Source organism: Meleagris gallopavo, chromosome 2, assembly GCF_000146605.3.
Source record: "Meleagris gallopavo isolate NT-WF06-2002-E0010 breed Aviagen turkey brand Nicholas breeding stock chromosome 2, Turkey_5.1, whole genome shotgun sequence".
Classification (NCBI taxonomy): Eukaryota; Metazoa; Chordata; class Aves; order Galliformes; family Phasianidae; genus Meleagris; species Meleagris gallopavo.
This window is the reverse complement of record NC_015012.2, coordinates 6,462,587-6,470,575: the sequence shown is the minus strand read 5'-3', so window position 1 is coordinate 6,470,575 and position 7,989 is coordinate 6,462,587. Positions and strand designations below refer to the sequence as shown.

The window sequence follows — 7,989 nt, the reverse complement described above, 5'->3', positions numbered from 1 at the left end:
CTGCGCCCCAGCCCTGCCCGCAGCCACGGCCACAGCTCCGCGCAAATCCCGCGCAGCGCCGTCTGCCCACGTCGGGGAGCGTCCCGCTGCCGGCCCGGCGAGTTGCCTGTCTCTCTTCAAAGGCCGATCGCCTAATCGTTTCCAGAGTTTAAAAGTCACGAAGCTGTATGAAAGAAAAGCGATTTTCTCCTCTCCGGGTCCGCCGCTCGCTGGGGCGAGGAAGGGGAGCCCCGATCCCGGGAGAGACGCTCTGGGAATCGGGCATTGATACGGCGTACGCGGAAAACGTAAACAGATTTCGTTTCTGAAAGAGTACGGGTAAAGTGGTGGTAATTATATGTAATTAATGCTGAAGGGAAAATGAACACATAATAGGTTCCAAAGATTAAACCATCTGTAACTATCAAGGGAACTTTTAAAGTTTCCTTCTCTTTCTTTTCTCTCTCTCTTTTTTTCTTTCTTTCTTTCTTTTTTTTTTTATTTTTTAAAGACACCCCTTTCTTTTCGCTGAGGATTTTTTAGAGGGGAAAAATTCGAGCTCCGAAATGAGAAACGAACCCTTGAGGGTTCCAACGCTTCTCTCTCCGCGCTTTCGCTGATCGCCCAATGCAGAAACCAACTGAAAGGTGACTTCAGCCCCGACTGACGTTTGCGGCGCGTCACGCAGCTGTGCGCCGGCTTTGCGCTTTTGATTACTCCCCAATTTTCAATAAGAAATGTTAAGACACATAACCGGCATTCCCAGGCGTTCTTTATATATCTATTTTATTTATTTATTTATTTTTCCTAGCGCGGGTTTATTGGAATCTCCTCGATCAGCTTTGCTTCCCAGGTAGTTCACAAACACCGGAGCCGATCTGCTTTCCCAGCAAAGCGGCTGCAGAGTGGAACCGTTCCGCGCAGCCCCAGCACAAGGGAACGCGTTCCCCTTTAGTTCTTTCCTGCTCTCTCGATTGGAGCCGGCAGAAGCACACCCCGTGCTTTTACCGTTTGCAAAGACGGGAACGGGGCTATCTTTGCAATTGCACTGAGTTTACTAAAGCCCTGCGAACAGTTGCCGAGGCACAGTGTGAGCTGCGGTCCGGTCAGACCGTGCGTTTCCCATCGCGTAACTGCGTGCGATGTGGGGCTGCCATCCCGGGCCACCTGCACGCTGCTCTCTGGGACCGATGCCTGAGGGGGTGGGCTCACACCGTTCCGTTTACTCCTGCATCCATCCCAAAAGCAGAAATGGAGCTGCTGCCCTCGATCCCAGCTCCAGCTCAGCACCGGACGTGGTTGAGATGTTTTCTTCACCTTCCCCATCACTTTTGGGTGAGGTTTGGGCCATCCCTCTGCAAGCTCCCACTTTTTGCTTTGCAGAGCAGGCTCGCAAGCCATTGGGTCTGCTTTTAGAAACCCACCACACACGGAGCTTTATGCACAGTTAAACGCTCGGAGTAATAATGCTCGGATTCCTTCCTTGCCACAGAGGCCAAGCCTCAGCTTAGGGACCATTACAGCAACATCTGACCATGCAACAATACAAGGGCTCATCCCTCCTCTGGTCCAGCTCAAACTGCTGTGGCTCTGCGCTCCTCTGGCTGCTGCACTGTAAGGGCTGCATGGGCTCTGAGCTCCCCAGAACATCCCCTGCTGCAGTGCAGGTGCCTATGGGACGGGATGCAGGAAGACAGCACTTGGCTGGGGGTAGCTCAGCTCTCTGGGTGGGAGCTGCAAGGTCCTGCTAGAGTCAGAGAACAGCAGAATCCAACGTATCTATTGTCTGTGCCTCAGTTTCCCCATCACTGGGATCTTGTGGCAGCAGGTGGTGCCCAGGGGCTGAGGCACCTGAGCGGAATTAACAGCTGAGCTTTGTTAACCAGTTTATCAGCAGCTCTTCCCTGATGGCACCAGCCCTCCCATTTGCCACATCGGACCTCCCACTGCTCCTACACTTACAGAAGGTTTTCCTGATTGGAACTTGTAAGTGCCTCCTTTTGCTGGTGTACTCAGGTTTAGCTTTCTGCGGAGTATGGCTGTGAATCAGTCAGGCCTTCGTTCTGATGGGACTCTGTTGAAAGCTGGTTGGTACTTAGTGTGGGATTTTGGCCAAAACCTGATCAGGAGAAGAGCATATACAGAACAGGTTGAAGTGAGGTCTTAGCCCTGCTCAGCACCTCCTTGAGCCTTTGCTGAGCCTGGCAGCAGTGAGGACCAGGCTCCCTGTGGGTTGTGCTAAGCTGGTGGCAGCTCAGCTCTGCTCCGGGGTAGTGTCCAAAGTGCTGGAGAGGTGTCCCTGTTTGTGCACAGACATATGCTGGGAGCAGCTGGGAGACCTTTTTGCTGGGGAAAAGGAGGAGGCAATCCTCTTCCCAAGACCCACGGGGCTGCTGCTGCCTCCTGCTTCCTCCATGTTCGGCTGGGGACCCCTTCTCTTTTTTGTGTACTGTAGGTGCTGGAAGATCTTTTCTTTGGCAAAGCCTTCTTATGCTGGAGGATGGCTTTGCTGCAAGAGGCAAGGCAGTTGCAGGACAATATTTTTTTTTCTTTCATTTAAAAAAATATTATTATTATTTGATGCAGGTCTTGCTCAGCATCCAAGCAAGGAGATGTGTCATTAATCCTGTGTTAGGAAGAGTCCTGTGTTAGGGTGGTCTTTGTCCTTGCCACCAGTTCTGCCAAAGCGGACCAGGCACGGCCCCAGCAGGGAAGGATGTGCCATAAATTTGCCTCAAGCAGCATGGGGCTGCAGCCTGGAGGTTGATGTGACCCTGTGCTGTGTTTGATGGCCTTAGCATGCTGCTTGCTCCCCTGCAGCAGCAGTCCCACCTTCCTCTCCTTGCTTACCCCAGGTGGGTGAGATGTGAGGCAGGTGATCAATGTACTTTAGTGAGTTTTCTGATTAAAAGCAGTCTGAGTTCTGCATTTGGAAGGCCCACTGCTCAGCTGATGCAGTGTAAGGCTGCTGCTGTGCCCACAGCTCCAGTGATGAGATTGGGGATTTCAGCCCCTCCTGCAGGGTCACAGGGAATAGTGCCAGCTGCTGAAAAACCATCCTTACGGAGGACTCTTCAGCCCCAGTGCTTGTCTTTTGCCCTAGAATATAAGGGTGTACATCCTTTAAAAAAGCACAACACATCAGCCCATCTAACAAAACCAAAGTCTCTCACTGCTGTGAGTGCCAAGCCCAAAGCGGGAGATGAGTAAGAAAGCTCATTATTGGAGCTAAGTACTCTCCCACCACACACCTCCATCCATACCAAAGACAGTTGGTATCAACCGTATAATGAGGGGAGAAAAAGTTTTAGAAGGTGTTGAATAGAGAGGCTGTTCTCATGTTGCACCTCCACGGCACACAGTCATGCTTGCTGGGCCTGAGGTTTATAGGTTGGACTGCAGCCTTTGAGAAAGCTGAATTTGCTTTAGATTACTGAAATTAGACTCTTATAATCCAAAGTAGCAGCCTAGGGGCTCTCTGGTGTGTTATCCTTCACTCTCAGTCCTTACTTTGTAGTGTCAATGGAGTAATTTGTTAAGAAAGTAGGCAGTAATTCTGAAACCAAAGAGTAGCATCGAGCAGCCCTGTGTCTTGCCAACACATCTTCTGACCAAGAGTGACAGAGGCTCTTTCTTCTCTGTGAGTAGAAAGACACTTCTTTCTACTCCCACCTCTCTCTCTGGATGGGGTCTACTTGCTCAGCTCTACTGGCTTGTCTCTAGTAACTGATATTAATTTGTCTCCATGCTTTTCTAGCTTGGCAAAGCAAGCAGCCTCCAAATCCAACTTCTCCTTCTCTTGCTGGTGGTGTTGGCTTGTGTATGTGGTTAAAGATACACGTATAAGAGGCTAACTAAATATGAAATCTGCTGGGTCAGCTGGATGCTGTAAAATTTGCAAGAGAAATCCACAGATGTATGGAAAATACTGGGACTTGTTCTCCAGTTGAGCTGTTCCTCCTTCTGCTCCTTAAAAGCAGGGTGTTCCCTGTGCCTGCTTCCTGCACCACGAGGTGTAGGAAGGGTTTCTGACCCCTGTACAGCCATGTCACTGTTGGGTTGTATTGGATTTAGATCCATTTTCTTGTAGGTTGATGTACTAGAGATGCTTCAGCTGCAATTTGCACTGTGCATGTCCCACTGTAAGACAAACTGGCTCATGGTGGGATGCAAAAATACCGTTTCAGAGGGAAGCACTTCCCTGAAATTCCTCCTTTCATCCAGTTCTATGCTGCTGCTTACTTGGGAATGGAGTGGGGTTGCGGTCTTGCTACCCATTTTCCAAGGCCCTTGGTTTACCAGGCTGAACTTTAGGCATGTAAAGAAGCTGCAAATGCTTTCAGAGTGATTGGGACAAGCTGACCAGAGATCTCTTCTGTACCTCTCCCTCTGCAGCAGGACTTGGATCTTACTTTCATGAAGGAAAAACAACATATTAATTTACTGTTGTTGCTGCATAGTGGGATTTATGCATTCCATTCCCTTACTGATAATTGGAGATTATCACATCAGGGCCCTCATATCACTAATAGAATAAAGTCTTAAATGGCAAACCATTTAATCGTTGCCAATTAAAAGGCCTCTTCCTCCTCGTGCTTGCACTGCATAGCTCTCAGATAGAGAATCCCAGGGAGAGCTGTCTCCGGATGGCATCAAGGAGTAGGGGGCATGTGGATATGGTCCACATGTCGGAGGGAGGGAGCTGGGATATTCCCTCACCACCTTTCACCTGCTCACTGTAATGACCCCCAGAGGTGTTTGCCTATGGGTGCATCCCTGGCTGGCCATCAGGACGCCATGCCTCTTTCCTTCACACGGAGGAAGTTGCCCAAGGAGGTTGTGGATGCCCCATCCCTGGAGGCATTCAAGGCCAGGCTGGATGTGGCTCTGGGCAGCCTGGTTTGGTAGCTGACAACCCTGCACATAGCAGGGAGGTTGAAACGAGATGATCGTTGTGGTCCTTTTCAACCCAGGCCATTCTATGATTCCATGATTCCCTCTTGGAAGAGTTTTTTGCACCCGAAAGAGATGCAATGGGTTGCTATGGGAATGCATGTTTGTTTACCCACCCTTCCCTGTAACTCTCAGACAGTTGGTGAGGTCCCTCCAATTGTAGTTTTCAAACTTTTTGCTAAAATAGAACCCCATAGTCCAAATTTAGCACCAAGAAGGCATCATATGGATCATATGAAAGGCTGGGAATAAAATTAATTAATGCATGGATTCCAATGACCTATAAATGTCATTGTTTCATCTCAAAGATATATTGGTACTGTAATTTTTACTTCACTCTTTCAAAGGACCACATGTGAGCATGGCTGAATGGATACGGAAATTATTTATACGGCATGTTAAGGGGACATTAAAGCATTTTGTAGCATGTGGTAGACTTCTCAGTGAGGCGAGAGGCACAGATCAGCTATCCAGCTGTGGTGTGCTGCTCTGGCTGTGCCAGAGCCACCAGATGATGCACTTTCCTGCCTGTCTCTGAAATGAACACGAGCAGGAGCGGGATCCCCAGTTTACATCAGCGGTGCGGACGAGTGGAGGTTTTATTTTCCAGTATTTTTCCTGCCAGATCTACGTCCTCGCCGTGTCTTCTGCTTCAGGGCTGATGGAAAGCAGTGGTTTGCCCCATAGCAGGTAGGCAGAGATCTTTGCGCACAGGAAATCCAGCAGCTTTCAGAGATCAGTGGCTTGTGGCTGCTGCCTGCTGTGGTGATGGTGGGGGTTAACGAGTCCTTTGTAGCTGTGCCTCCTCTGCAAAATAATAAAAAGTATAAAGAATGAGCATCCAGCCTGTATGGGAGGTGGCCATATCCTCTGCCCTCCTGCTGGGTCTCTTCCCAGCTCTTGTGGTGAGCCCTCTCATCAGCAAGCACTGGCTGTAAATAGGTTACATGGATACACAACATACATTTGGAGATGGAATACAGATGCAAATTTTATTATTATATATATGTGCGTGTGTAAAATGCGCTGGATATATGCTATATGTATGCAATATGTGTGTATATACATTTGCAAAAAATAGTTATATATACACATGAAAAGAAAGCTGATGTGGATCAGAGCCGTTCTGGGATGCAGGGAGTAAAGGGCAATGAGTGATTCACAGCTGGTAGGACGTGTGGGAGGAGCTGCAGCTGATGAACCTCCTTGGTTGCTTCCCAAGGGGTGCATTTTGACCCCCCAAAAAGCTGCTGGAGGAAGCTGGGGAGGTAGGCTCAGCTGCATGCCTCCTGTGGATGGAAAGTAATGACCGTGAACTATGGCAGCAACCTGGAGGAGCCTGCTGGTGACATCATAAACCAACAGAGCTTTGCCCTCTGGGTTTATGGTGATGTCATCACAGCGCCTTGATGGAGAGCACGTTTGACCCCGCACTTCACACTCGGCCATCATTTATTTGGTAATCTATACGCGTGGGGGCATTGTGAGCTGCTTTGTGTGTGTGGAGGGTCAAAAGCAGAGCTGGAGCCTAGCAGAGGCTGGGGGAGAGACGGTGCTTTTGCTGGTATAATGGTATGAACACGAGCATGAGTTTGATGAACCGTTTGGTCTGACTGAAATAGAATTATTTTGTCTGAATGGCTGGGGTGGTGGATCTCATCTCTCAGAAGGAAAGCTGAGTTGTTTTTGTGTGGTGTTAAGACACCCATGCTCTGTTTGGTGCGTATAGGATGGACAGAGATGCTCACAGTCCAGTTTTGGTTGTATTTGACTGTATCTGGCCCTAGAGCACAGTGAGATCTTAAAACCAAAGTGTAATTTCAGGTTAAACACCCCCAGAATTTATCACTTGGGCTTCGGGCCCAAGTAGCTTTTGAAAACTTACCTCAGTCACCCTGAACCAAAATGATGCTGGCCAGTGGAAAACCCTGCACGGTGCCTATCCCAGGCAGCCTGTGCTGACGTTATGCTGTGTGCTCAGCTCATAGACCACGGGTAGGGGAAAAACTTGCTTAACATTCACCAGAGCAGCTGTGGAGTGAGATTGGGTGACGTGCTCAATAGGATAAAAAAAAATTACAGCGGGGTAGTTTATGTTCAATCTTAACTGTATTTGACATTGCGATTTTCTTCTTTGGGATTTACATAATGGAGAAGATTGTAATGCAACACTGCTGCTGTAAGTACCCTTCAGATGGCACCTTTGCTCGGAAAACAGTGCGGTCAGATTGATTTTTGTTGAAGATTGCAAAAATTATAAACAAGGAAGCAACACACAGAGAGTGAGATAGAGCTGCTGATGCGAAGGGTGAAACAGATCCCTGAATCCGTAGCGGGGTTGCCTAACAAGGCAAGTTGTGTTGTGGTTGTATTTGCATAGCAGGGAAAACGCTGTTCGCGTAACTGGGAACCGTGGGTTCCCCTCTCAGATTCCTCTCTATTAGTAGGGTATAAAAAGGTATCGGTTTCCAAAGTAACTGTAACAACATGTTTTCTTCAGTTCCTGTTGAGGAGCCAAAAACCTTTGTGAGTAATAAATCAAGCAGTTTATATCTCTGAACTTAAATCTTTTATTGGTTACTGATTAACTTAACTGTGCTGCCTGACAAATCTTCATAATAAATAAGCTAACCAGCAAGCACTTAAAAATCAAGCTAACTTTGTTTAAAGGAATATCACTAAAACATGATCTACATTGTAATGAATTTGGCAGTCAGCATGTGGTAATGTGCACGTTTCAACATGAATCTCAAGCCCAGAAATCACAAGACGTGGGGAGTAATAAAAAGATCGCTCTGCAACTGCTTTAAGCACGAATGCATGTTGATGTTTATCAGAGGTGTTACTTACGGGCAAAACGGGTGAAGAATCAGCGCCATCCGTTAGAAGGAGAGTAGTGGCAAAATGTCTATTAAGCATCAGTGTTGAGGTTGCCCATGGGGAAATAATTTTGCCAGTAAACGTGATTTTTAAAGCATTACGCACCGTGTGTCCTGTAAACGTGGCCATATGCCCCGTGGGGTCAGGATTTGGGGGGCTAAATTTTGGGAGGCTCTC

At 48.1% G+C, this 7,989-nt stretch overlaps 1 long non-coding RNA gene across 3 annotated transcripts in view; it reads left to right on the top strand.

Moving 5' to 3' along the window:
* The first annotated feature begins 6,351 nt into the window (after positions 1-6,351).
* Positions 6,352-7,989, top strand: part of LOC116216275 — a 57,029-nt gene continuing 55,391 nt past the window's right edge. The window contains exon 1 of one of the 3 annotated variants that reach the window (XR_004158731.1): positions 6,352-6,391. This is a non-coding gene — a long non-coding RNA (uncharacterized LOC116216275). Of the gene's footprint in view, positions 6,392-6,844; positions 7,112-7,989 lie in introns of those variants that run through there. The other 2 variants (XR_004158728.1, XR_004158727.1) reach the window with 2 other exon arrangements.